The sequence below is a fragment of the Filicampus tigris genome, chromosome 6, assembly GCF_054856515.1.
Source record: "Filicampus tigris isolate MCC_2025a chromosome 6, RoL_Ftig_1.0, whole genome shotgun sequence".
Lineage (NCBI taxonomy): Eukaryota > Metazoa > Chordata > Actinopteri > Syngnathiformes > Syngnathidae > Filicampus > Filicampus tigris.
Genome location: NC_141222.1, coordinates 14953099 through 14967060, shown reverse-complemented (window position 1 = coordinate 14967060; position 13962 = coordinate 14953099).

The following is a 13962-nucleotide window of genomic DNA, read 5'->3' as shown; positions in this document are numbered from 1 at the left end:
TCCCAGTGAGCACAGTGGCCTCCATCATCCATAAAACAGGGTTTGTAACCACCAAGACACTTCCTGGAGCTCGCTGCCTATTCAAACTAAATGACCGGAGGGAGAAAGCCTTTGGTCCGGGAGGTGACTGATGGTCACTCCGTCAGAGTTCCCGCATGCCTCAGGGGAAAGAGGAGAACAGTATGGTAGAGTAGCCCAGCGGGAACACACTGCTTAGTAAAAGGCACATGGCAACCCACCAGCAGTTTACACAAAGGCACCTGAAGGATTCTCACACCCCAAGAGACAAAATGTTCAGGTCTGATGAGACAAAGATTGAACTCTTTGGCTTGAATGCCAGAAGTGAAGGAGGAGGAAACCAGGCACTGCTCACATGGCCAATACTATACTTACAGTGAACATTGGTGGCAGATTGTGGTGCGGTGATAGTCAGTCTAGTCTAGTCTAGTCAGAGCTGAGGGAAAGATGATGCAGCATTGGACAGAATCATCCTGGTTGACAACCTGCTCCTGACTTCAAATTGGGGTGACAGTCCGCCGTTCAGCAGGATGACGATCCTAAGCACACAAAGGAGATATCAACGGACTGGCTTCATGACTACTCTGTTCATATCCAAGAGTGTCTCGGCCATTGAACATTTCTGGGGATCTCAGAATGGTTGTGCACCGACTCTCCCCATCCAAAAAGATGCCGCTTGAGAGGTGCTGCAAAGAGAAAGTCAAAAGACAGCTGTGTCATCCTACTCAAAAGGACTTAATTTGCTACAAAGGTATTGCTCAAAGATTAGCATATGTAATATCTTGACCTGAGAGATGTACCCGAATGGTTCAGTCCATGAATTGGATGGTTGAAGTTATAATAATAATAATGAATATGTGATATCTTAGTTGTTCATTTTAATTTTAATTTGTCTTTATTCAATTTGGGAATACGGCTTCATCATGACAAAATGTGGTAAAAATGTATGCAGATGTGACATTGAAGGGATCTTCATTATATTTGAGAGTTCCATTAAAAGGCAAATTTTTGGGGGGGGAAAGAAGTGCAACATTTTGCGGGGTTGTGTGTGTGTGGTAGGGTGAGGGTGTGTGTGCGTGTGTTTTCCAGGTATTCTGGATTCCTGCTAAATTCTAAAAATATGCAAGGTGGATTAGTGGAAAACCCTATAATCTATCGAGGACCCAAACCGGCGCTTCTGGCCTAATCTCTTCTTAGATAGGCTCCTGCTCACCAATGACCCTGATCACTATTAGCAGTCGAAAATGAATGGATGGATAGCATTAAATGATTAGTAATTACAATGCAAGTGCTAAAATTAAGACAAGGCTAGAATGTGTTACGTCATCACGTGCCACAGCTAATGAAGCAGTAGATTTATGTTCTGGAAAGTTGGAAAAGTCACTAAATGACTTGGTCTTGCCCTTGCTGTCCTATTTGCTCCCACTCAGTGCTGATTGGGTGGATAAGAATCTGCACTGCATGGAGAGCAGCCAAGCCATGGCACATTAGACAGTTGTAAGCCCAAAGTAAGGTCATGCTCAAACTTAAGTGGCCAAGACTGTGAACCTGCACCCTGCTCATTGCGGAGGTTAATAAGGTTTAACAAAGAATGGCTCCCTTGAGGAGAGAATGTCGGGTTGCTTGTTTTTGTTTTTTTTTGTTTGTTTTTTTAAACTGCGCCTAGCCATGTTAAAAAAAAAGGCGATTAAAAATGTTTGTTCCAGGAGCCGTTACTCGTACACTTATTTGGAATATGTATGTATGTACAGTTTGTGTGTGTGTATATATATATATATATATATATATATATATATATATATATATATATATATATATATGTGTATATATATATATATATATATGCACATTTGCACAAGCAATATGGTGTAAATAAGTGAATCAAGTTTACAGAATGTGAGTAAGGAAAATATTAATAATGGTAAAATAATAGACCTTTGGCAGTTTGGGCTGGGTCAGCATTCTCCACCAGAGGATAATGAGAAGACTGATCTGCTTTCCAAGGTGTGATTAAAGACAGTACATCAATCCTTAAACTTGATTAACAATGCACCCTTCCTAAAAGCTGGGTGGACAAAGCCCATGACATAAAACCTGGCCCTTGACTCGTTGTTGTGTTGGTAGATCTTTTCGAATTTTTACCTCAAATTACACTGGTATTTTGGTAGTTGCTCAAAGCTCCTGGAAAACACTTCTGGCACTGGTAATTTCAACTGTGCATGTGCTGTATCCGTAATTTGGATTTTTCTAAAACCTTTCCAAAGGGATTTCAGGGAGGCACTGCAGTCTGAGAGATTACGAACTAGGTTGATTTGGTAAAATTCATATTGCCAAATGGTTAAATGACAGACTTGATAACACTATGATGATTCAAAATCATCAAATCATCAAAATCACACACACACACACACACACAGATGGGCACTAAACCCTATTTTGCCGCACCAACTGGGGACCCTTATGTCATCGTCCCACCGTCCTTATTCAAAAAACTAATCGTCACCAGTTGCCCATCCCTGCTCTAGTAGTTACGCATGTCTATGGGAAGATCACCCAACTTCGACGCATTGCGGCAATAGAGCACAACACTGCCACTTGCCGGCAAGGTACTTTCTTGACTCCACTGTGCACTCAGTTGCTTTTCTGAATGATCAGAAAGTCGAACTATGCAATACTCATTCATTAAAGACATGAAACAGACTCTTGAACGTCAGTATATGCAGTGCATGTGTGATAAAATGCGTGTATATATATTGGCAATCAAAAGACAAGCAGGAATGTCTCTTTTATGAGTGCTGCCGCCAGCTGCCTGTATCCAAAATTAATGTGTGTTTTCGCTGGAGGCACTGCAATTACATTGCCTCTGTTACCTTCTCGCCCATGCACTGTATTTGAACAAAAAATACGCAAATTCAGCTATTTGATTCATTTTAATGATGAAATAATTGACATGAATGTATTGAAAATCAAAATCAATGCAAAGCACAGAGCAGACTGCTAAAATGGAAAATAATTTAATGCAATCAATATTAGGTTGTTGTTTTTTTTAACTCTTCACATGCAGGGGAGTGGACAGGGAGGTTCTGCCTCCCCCGACCGCACATCTGGGGAGGCATGGTTGGGCATGGGTGTGCACAGGCCCACCCAGATTGACAGACTGCCCACCCAGTGAGATTCATGAAAAAATATAAACTTTAACATTTTTAGTAAATTATTATTGAATTATAATTTCTTTGAATGTGTGTTTTGTTGTGTTTTTCATTTTACTGATATTTACTGATAATATTCAGGCCCACCCTGATTTTTCCAGGCCCACCCATTAGCCACGTTCTGGCTCCGCCTCTGCCACACATACCCGTCACTCCTAGCCTGAGTGTGCGTGGTGTGGTTCTCAATGTGGTGTAATGTTTGTGGTGCAAACTATAAAACAGAATATTTGGTATAGTGAATGAAAAGAATAAGAATACATTTAAAATTAATGTTTAAAATAACATGTAGGTGAATATGTGCTTGTGTGATTCTTCCACTTTCAAGTTTTTCAGTATCATATACTGTAGCTGTGCTTTAAATGGTATGATAAAAGAAAAAAAAAAAAGAAAACCAGTTATAAATAAATTGGAAAATAGCATTTGAAACCAGGAACATATCAGGACACAGACTGATTTGACATAATATTCCTACATTAGGACTTATCGGGCACTGCAAGGTTACACTCAGAATGGCGTACAAAATGACTATTTTGTTTAATCTGCCTGACCACAGCTGCAAAGGCTCAGGCACTGAATGTTGTTTCCCCTGAGCACTGAAACGAGAGATTAACTGACCAGATGAAGAAGAAGGTAGCAGGTGGAGAACAATGACCATCTGGTCTGTCACATCGCAATCCAAGACTCGCCCAAACGATTGGAACCAAAACTTCCATTTGCTGGATATTAATGAGGGTGAACAAGATAAAATGCAAAAAGGTATTTTACACTATTACCATATAAATTGTATGTTTTTGTTTATTTGCATTGACAAGGCACAAAACAAATGAAAGTAGGTTTAAAAACAAACTTCTGGTTTAAATTGTAAGCCCAGATGGTGCTGGAGTGGACTATGACATGCTTGTCAAGCTCCTCACTCCCAGCTGCCAGCAGCACAGTCCACTTCCAGAGCTCTCCCCAGGAATATCGTCAGCATGACCAGAGAGGTTGTCTACCGGCCAGCTGGCTCTCCCAGAAGCCGTGAAGGGTGAAGCAACAGGAGAACAACGTTTATATGCTTGACCAAACAATTATTGGGGATCCTCACTTAGAAAAGTACACATTTTCAAGAATTATGGGTTTCATTTGCCTTGTATAAATGTAAACGCTATGGTTGTTGCATTAGTGGTTTTAGTTAGGAAATTAATGGTCTATTAGAACCATTTAAGACAAGAGACCTTTTATTGTGCATTGCATTGCTTTAATTGTGATCCCAGAGAGACAACACGGCTCTTTCAACAATTGTAAAACAAAACAAACCAAAACAAAAAAAACAACAACACACACTCACACACATTTGTTATTTAATCCTCCTAATGCACTTTTTAAGGGGTGCATTGTGCACTTATCCTGTCAACACTTAACAGCATGCTTATATAAAGTTCAACCTCCAGAGTTGAAAACGGTGTGCTGTACTCTGTGAAACCGAGAATGGAAGGTGGAGGAACAAAGATTTTATTAAAACAAGTTTTCTTGAATTCATTTTTTTGATTTTGAAATCAGCACGTCCGCCTCACAGTTCGTGGTGGTTCGCTCAGAGGTCGTGGGTACGATCCTGGCTCCGGCCTCCCTGTGTGGAGTTTGCATGTTCTCGACGTGCCTGCGTGGGTTTTCTCCGGGTACTCCGGTTTCCTCCCACATTCCAAAAACATACATGGTAAGTTGATTGGACACTCTAAATTGTCCCTAGGTGTGATTGTGAGTGTGGATGTATGTCTCTGTGTGCCCTGCGATTGGCTGGCAACTAATTCAGGGTGTCCCCCGCCTACTGCCCGAAGACAGCTGGGGTAGGCTCCAGCACGCCCGCGACCCTTGTGAGGATATGCGGTCTGTATATAACCACTGCTGCACGCTCATTAGTTAAATAGATGTGTTGTGAACCTGTTTAGATGTCATGCTTTTTTTTTTTCTTGGTTACTTTTGTGTCCTGATAATTATTAACTAGTGAACATCCCCTCTTTTTCTCTACTTTCCTCCATCTTCCTTTCCATCATTTACTTTTACTTACCTTTCACCTATTGCTCTCCCCTCCCTCCTTATTTCACCATTCCATCTTCGTGCTGGTGCAGGCAGAGAAATGCTCCTTGGCTGTGACGAATCTGCTGGCAAAACCTCTGAGAGCCCCTTGTGGTGGCGCCTCTTTGCGGAGGATATGTGATTGATTGAACCCAGGGAAAACTTTGTCAGGTCGGCCTTCATGACTGGATCTCTTGCCTGATAATAAATTCCCCCTCCTCCTCCCAAGTACTGTGTGGAGACACATTATGAGGCACATTTCCATCAGACATGTTGCCCTGGACCGTTACAGTCAATCCAATTTCCACATTTTTACTTTCTCTTGGACAAACGGGCTCTACTCTCCACAGCCACCACATTTTGTGTGCAGTATGCTGATTAGTTCTGAGGGATGAGCTTGAAGCATGTGTTAGCCTGTCCCAAAATCGAAGCACAGGGCTTGTATTTGGTGTGCATATCAGATAAAAGCTGAGGGGAGAGAACGAAGGAATTACTTGTGTCGGCGAGGTGTCATGACAAATTGATTTTCTTGCTCAAATCCCAGACAATGGACAAGACAGAACAGGTTGATAGTTTCTCTCCCTAAATGGCACATTTTCTGTTTCCTTCACACATCAACGCCATGATTCATTAAAAATGGCGAGGTAGACCTGTGAGCCCAAAAAAGAGGAGCTGAAGCTCAGATTCTCCCTCTCTCTCTGCTCAATTCCCTCATCACAGCACCCCACATGTTCATTTATCAAGTTTGTGACTGATGACTCTGCAGCAGCAGTCCATGTCCTCCATCACAGGCTCAGTCACCCATCGGAAAGGCGAGAACAGTGTCTTCGTGAGCTCTCTGCCTCTCTCGCTCACTCACCCATTCACTCAAAGATACAGCACATCTTAACTCAGAGGTAAATAAAATGTGGTGCAAAAGATTGTGGATCAGGAACAACTGGAAGATGTTAACACTTGTGTTCGTATTTTTGTTAGTCAGCCAGTGTTGATGGGTCTGGTGGACCCACTAGAGTTTGGGGTTTTCAAAACAACACAATCAAACAATTTTCTGTTATAATGCTCCACAGATGTTTTCTACATCCCAGTTGCAAGTCTTATGAACAGCAAACATTGTTAATATTTGCTAGTCTGCTTGCTTTGCTATGTGCTAGTCCTTTTTTAAACATAAAATGTAATAAAAAAAAAGAAAATCCCATAACAATGTGTTATCACCATGAGGAGGTTTCTGATATGCCTTTGGTATTTTTTTGTTTTAATAAAAACTGAACGTGGGTGCCACAGATCTGCGAACATCATACAAGGGCTAAATGTTGAATTGCCTGGAAAATATCTGTATTCTTCTGATTTTTTTTTTCAGTCGCAATTTTTAATGCAATAAAAAAAAATACAGAATCAACTGATGGAATAGAGTAATGCCAGAGCACAGACAAGCAGACACGCCGCCAAATAAAGAAAAATATCAAATTAAAACATACACACACACACGCACAGAGTGGTGATCGGTCAAATAAAAACAATATGGGGCACATATCATTGCGTCTGTGGGAGCGAAAGATACACAACACTGTTTTATTGTTCATTTTTTTCTTTATTTGGCTGCGTGTCAGGAGTGTGGCACCTGCGTGTAACGAATGTCCGTTCTAGATGCCGTTTGGTTGACTCGAACCGACCGGGCGAGTCTGGAATATAGCTGAGAACTCATAGACGGATTAAAGCATAGGCGGAATGCCCATCTCTGGTAGCTACATACACTATTATATGCACGAAATACACAATACACAGTAGATTAAAAAAAAGTATTCATGTCCCACACTCACATTAACACCTATGCACAATTTAGAATCTTCGGCTGATGCAAGTTCCACACTAAAAGGCCTAGCTTTAATTTGAAACCCAAACTTCTAATCTTTGAGGCGTATGTGTCACCAGTTGCCCACTGTGCCGCCTCTCTGCATGTCACTGCGCAGCTGCGTGGTGGCCATTGGGAATTTTGAGAGTCTGCCAAATGTCACCTAATTTCATTTCAACTAACTCACAATTAAATGAAAAGAACATGCTTAGAATGATTGTGACTAATATTTTGGGAAATTGTGTCAAAATGTATCACTGTTCAAAAAAGAGACTTGTCTTATATGGATTTCAAATGTACTATATGATTCTTAAATTCATGTTACATATTGTATGTAACTGTATGTATGTAATTAGACTGCATATAATGAGAAAATGTAAGTGTGAAGTAGAAACAAAAGGTCAGCTGTTTTTAGACATGACACAAGGAATCAGTGACAGCTCCGAGGAAGGCTGCAGTGACTGCCGAAACTGTCAGCAAGGGAAGAGAGTTTTCTCTTCACTAGAACAAGATCATTGTCGGAAAAAAAGAAACCTTAAATCTAGAAACAAAAGGGTTATCTTTGATCTAAACTAACTCTGCATTTTCTGAATCTGGGAATGTCTTTTACTAGCCAGTCATATGGACATCTGGTAAGTATACGCTCACATAATTGTCAAAATTTAGGGAAAATTACACAGGCGTTCATAGATTCACTCACTTAAACAGGTAAGTGTCAACAGTTTCAAAGTTTTTAATTGCAACAGAACTAGGGTAACTGATGATACCAGCACTGTATCTAATTGAAAGTGAACAGAATAAGTTGAAAACTGTAAACTAGGTAAAAAAAAACATAGGTTCAGATGTCAATCAACATTACTAGAGATTATGCTCTGAAAATTGTTAAAAATGAAGTGTGCAGAATGTGAAAAAAACAGACCTTTTTGGTGTGAGAATATCAAACCTCTTTGGAACATAAACCAGCACGGTGGGGGAAAAATATAAAGAATAATGTCAAAAGCATTATCAGATTTGATCTATCTGTACTCCCTTGACATCTTATACTGTTCAAAATAAATATGGTTCTTTCTTAGCTGTACGGAAATAACCTCTGACAGTCTGAAGGCAACTGTTTCAGAATTGTGACTTGTAGACTGCTGACAAAGAACCCCTTGCAGACATTTGAGAGTAATTCCGCACTTAATGGCCCGTTAGTGTCATAAAGCTAAATGTTAACAGAAACATGTTTTTTTTTCTTCCCTTTAGCACAGTCCTTATTAAATAGGGTGCGGTGCGATGCCAGGGAACATGCTTGTTGTTGTTGTACTACAATAAAGTGTAATTGCACATCCTCTACAGTAGGTGGCAGTGGCGCTCTCATTGTCAGCGTGTACGTAGGGAGAAACAATGTTTATTGATTCAGTTCATTTATATATATTTTTTGTTATCTTTAATATGGATATCATTTTACGCCGAGGTGCATTGATAAAATTCTTTATAGAAAATTTGTACTATAGTTGCGGTGGAGAGTTGGGGTTGGAGGGTACGAAATATATTCTTATTGCGGGTTAACAGAAGCTAATTGGAGAAATACTGCTTTAGAACTACTTCCTCCTTCCGTGTCAAAGAATCATCAGAAATATAGTCCTTCGGGTACTAGCCTAATGCTGCGGTCAGACCAAATGCGAGCTGAGCGTTTCTGGCGGCGCATTTCCGTTGTTACAATGTGGCACAATACCATTACGGTCTGTGGGACCGAGAGGTAAAAAACAGCCAGCTTCCAAAAGTTGCTGGGATCGAGCAAAAACAGAGCAAGCTTGGACAACGGAGAGTGAGGAAGTTGGTGTATCTGCTTAGTGTTTTGACTTGTTTACAGCTGTTGAATTATCAACCAAGATAGTATTTCACATTTTAAGTAATAACAAATCCACAGGTCACCATTGACTAGAAATGTTCAAACTTTTTTTTGGACTGTCAGAGGAGCCCCTGCTAGTGTAGGGCAAAGAGCAGTTCTGTTTTTTGAATGTCTTTTATTTAAACTTAATTTTCCTTTCTTTGAACTCAAAATGGCAGTCAATTTAACTTAATACACACAGAACAATTCATTGGGATTAACAGTATTTTACTCACACAATAGATTTCAGATCTGTTCTTAATTAAACCAATAAACCAATAATGAAAGAAGAAAGTGCATTTCCCATCTGAAATGAAATCATCAACATGAGAGAAGGTAGACAGTCAAGTCTGTAAACCAGTCTGTCAGCAAGCCATTTTGCCAACCAGCTCGTGACTAGCCTTTCACCTTTCTCCCTGGTCTTACTTAAACATAAATCAATGATTAGTGCAGTCAGTCACTGATGGTGTAGTGGTACACATGCCTGAGTTGTGTGCGGGCAGCGCGGGATCGGTTCCCGCTCAGTGACGGTGTCTGTGTGTGTACTCTGCGACTGGCTGGCGACCAGTTTGGGGTGTAGTCTGCCTTTTGCCCGTTGTCAGCTGGGATAGGCTCCAGCACCTCCCCGCGACCCTGTACAGGATAAGCGGTTTGAAAGATGACACGATTTGAAAGTTTTTAACATTGTTTTATCCAGAAAATTCGTTCACGGTTCAAAATCGCTTAATCTAGCAGCCCTAAAACAAAGTTATGTTTTCAGACTCATTACATGACTCTTAACCTTTAAAAGCACAAAAGACTGCAGGGAAAACCTGATTATATACTGTATATGTTTTGAGGCTGTTTAACAGTCTACACAAGAGCACAGAAGAAGAATCACAGCAAGCCAATTCATCATTTTGTTACTGGGACTTTGCGAGATGAGGTGCAGGAGCATTTATGATAAAACATTGCAGTAACTCAATTTGGCAAGTGCTCATTTTAAGCAGGGGTACTCAAAAACAATTCCCAAAGGGGTGCAAATAAATTTATCAATGAGTTAATGGTCCTTATTGGTCAGGTTGCGTGTGATAATGCTGTAACATTCAAAAGCAAATGTCCTTTTCATTCAAACCTACAACAAAAATACAAACTACAATATAATGTCATTTTCATTTTGACAAATTTAACAGTGGAATAAAAGAAAATGTGACCCATGTCATGAATCCAAAGCAAACATATCAGGAGGGGGATCTTTATGTGGTTTTCTCAAAGAAAGAATAATCAAATCAAGATTGGTAAGTAGACCATAATGAATAAATAATAAATCATAATAGTCAAATGAGGACTTAAAAGTGCTTAAGAACACTGTTAATTAAGTTAGTCACATTAATACAGCTGACAGCACTTTCTGTATTATACTTTTATTCTGAACGACAGCTTTCAACATTTCCTGTAGGGGCAATAGCTGACTTGGCTATCAATAGATGTTATTTAATGCCATGTAAAACTATAATAATGCATTCTGATGCAACAACTAATTGCTATCACAAACATGATACTTAGATTATACAGTACATGTATCACTTTGTCACTGACGGGCACAACCAAACAAAATTTGTGCACAAGCAACACAAATTGGTCTGCTTGAATAACAAATATACAAATGAACACAACATGAACGCAATAAATGCTCAAGAAGAATGACTTTGTGGCTGTCTCTATTGGTCAGGACAATTCAACTGGTGGCCTGTGGGCCACATCCAGCCCACGAAAACGTTTCATCTGGCCCACCAAGCTTCACCCAAATAATGTAAATTATTCAATCTAACTGGACAAGCGGCAGTTCGTGCAATAAAGTATAAAGTCACGAAGCAGCGTAACATTTTACACCCTCTTCTTTAGCAGAGGGATAGCATTTAAATGAACATGCCGTTATCGAAGAAAAAAATGTAGACAGTCAAAATAGGATTATTTAACAGCGAATGGACTACAAAATATGCATTCACAAGAACTGCAGAGGAGAAGCCTTTGTGTTTTCTTTGTAACGAGGTGAATGCGGTCTCGAAGGAATACAACCTGCGGAGGCACTTTCAAACAAAACATAACTTCCATGCAGTTTATTCCCTCAGTTCAGATACACACACACACACAGAAACTAAAAAGTTTACAAATCAACTTGGATCGAAGCCGGAATATCCTCAATCGGTCCTGCTCTGCACAACAGAATGCAACTATAGCTTCTCTCTGGGTAGCATGGACTCTTGCCAAAAACGAAAAGCCATTCACCGATGCTGAGCTAATTAAGGACTGCATGCTGGTCGTTCTCCATGAGCTGGCACCTGATGTCCAAATGAAAAAACACAGAAGTTAATAGTAAGCGATGGCCATTCCATCCCAATGATGGAACAGTCTGTCCATCCCTCCCAGAAAGAAAGACCACTTTTCTCTTCTGCGATACCAATGAGCCACCTTTATTATCTGCCTGCACAACACTGGACTCCTTTTTTTCCTTTGTCATGTGCATTCCTTGCAGTAACATTATACTCACGGGCATAGTCTGCCCTCTAGTGGTTTCAACAAATGTAATAGCATGGATTACGCTGCAGGATGCCCATTTCACTGAAACAGGAAAAAGGTGGATAGCAATATTGTTTTGTTAACTATTAACATTTACTACGTTCCTCATCTCTTTGCATGCGAAATATGTCCTTGTCTGGGATATCTCTAGATCGTAAAAATCTCTCCAAACCGTCCTTATTGCTCATGACAGCGCCGCCGTACACTTAAATCTACGACCCAGAAGTGGAAGTATTTTGCTCTCCTCCTAAAGTAACATTGTTTTAATTATTTTAATTGCAAAATAAGGCAATGAAAATTGAAACCTGATTACGTTATAACGAAAATGTATTGCAATTAAACGCAATAGTATGGCGCTATCACGCGATCGGGGGGCACTGACGAACGGTAAGGACGGAAGCGCTTTAAAAGGACGAGGACGGATGGGGTCAGAGGACAATTATTTTTATAAGGATGGAGGAACGATGACGGAAGGGTGCCCAGGTCGCAGACAGATGACAGGTAAACTGCCCATCTCTGCTAATAGCATTCATCAAAGCCATACCGTTGTCGCTTGCCACAACGGCAAGATGAGCCCTCTGACAATTGGGACACCCCTTCGTTCTCGTGAATGGGCACAACTGAGGGTGAAGGTAATGTATTAGTGTCCTGAAGCTCGATAGCCTGTAAAAATCCATAAATTAGCTTCATCGTTGTATAACCCGCAAGGTTAAAAGCACGTGAAAAAAGTATCATCTTACTGTACAGAAATTATGGTACGCCTGCCATGCAGTAGACGCCGACCTCATTGTGTATGTGAGCCTTGTGCACATCACATGCACAATGAACGGGCTGGTTGACAGTGATCTAAGCTGTGTAAAGTGAAGTGTGGCTTGCAGCCATAATACTATGAGAATGACCAATCTCTTTGGATCTAGGAGAGGGTTGGAAGTTCGGGCGCCACAATTAGGCGGCTTGTGGGCCAGATGCAGCCTCGGGGCTGCCTGCTGAGTACCCCTGATTTAAAACATGTACTGTATTTTGTTGGAACACTAATGGATTTGGTGTCACTTTCTGTTCCGTAAAAGTGTGGATGGAGTCAGCTTGCTTAGTCTTGTTTATTGCCTTCTCCCTTTGAAACATTTCAAACTGTACTTCTCTCCAACTTACAACTGATATGTCAGTCTTAACAATGTGCCAGACACTGAAGGCAACATGGAATAAAACACATTCCATAAAAATAAAAAAAAACAGTTGCACAGCCTGTTTTCTTTCCATTATCACTGACAACTGTATGAAGATAGAGGTAGCTTCTGTACTGCCCCACTGTGACAGTGTTGCTTGAGGTATGTTCGTCTCCACAGCCTGTCATGGCTTTGGCTTAGCTTGTCAGCATGATCTCACAGATGTTCTCTTGGGATTCGGTCTGTGATGGCCATCCTGTAAACATGTCATTCCATTTAAAGCACGAAAGCTGCCTCAATTTATCAAGCACACCATGTTTCGCTGTGTTCTGCCCTGTCCTCCCTGGTGACCGGGGTATAGCGTGTGTCAGTGGGGCATGTTAGTGAAGAGAGGTGTAATGAGCAAAGAGCAAGGTTAGCATCCCTTGTATCAAAGTATGTGATTCATTGGCGTGAGAAGGACATTCTGCACCAGTGAGCAGCCCCTTGAAGAGAACACTTCTTCCCAGCGCATGAGTATTAATTCCTTGCTTAATGTTTCCCTTTCTGCCCTATATATATATATATATATATATATATATATATATATATATATATATATATATATATATAAATGCTTTTATTTTGTTTTTCTAAAAAAAATGTACCATTTACTTGTCATCTTTTAAAAAAAAACATATTTGAAAAAAAATAATCTTTTTTTTTGTACCGAAAGTATACTGAACTGAAGTTTCCAAGTAAACGAACCGAAATTTGATTTAGCGTACCGTTACACCCCTAATATATATACACACATATATACATATATATTCATTTTAGATGTCAAACAGTGTTTGCGGCTCTCACTGTTTTCTTTTCCGTGTAAACCAAGTCAAAATGGAAAATGGCTCTTTGAGTGTAAAAGGTTGCCGAACCCTGGTGTAGAACGACCATAATTATGGGAGGGATTGAATATAAATACATAAATCTATACATTTATATAATATCAAAATGAAGTGCTGAACTGTGACCTATTTCTTTACTGTGTTGGGATAAATGGTGCTGTAGGTTACACAGCCAGAGAATCAGGGCTTACCAGTCATAACCGTGCTGGGGAAAACCAAAGAAAATGACTCTATTTAATGGAAATGTAGCTGAACAGAAGAGAAGCTGAAACCAATAAACCACAGCTGGCTCTCAGCGGCACTTACTGTACATTTCAGCCTGCTCCAGAACGCATGTACTGTATAAATAAATTAA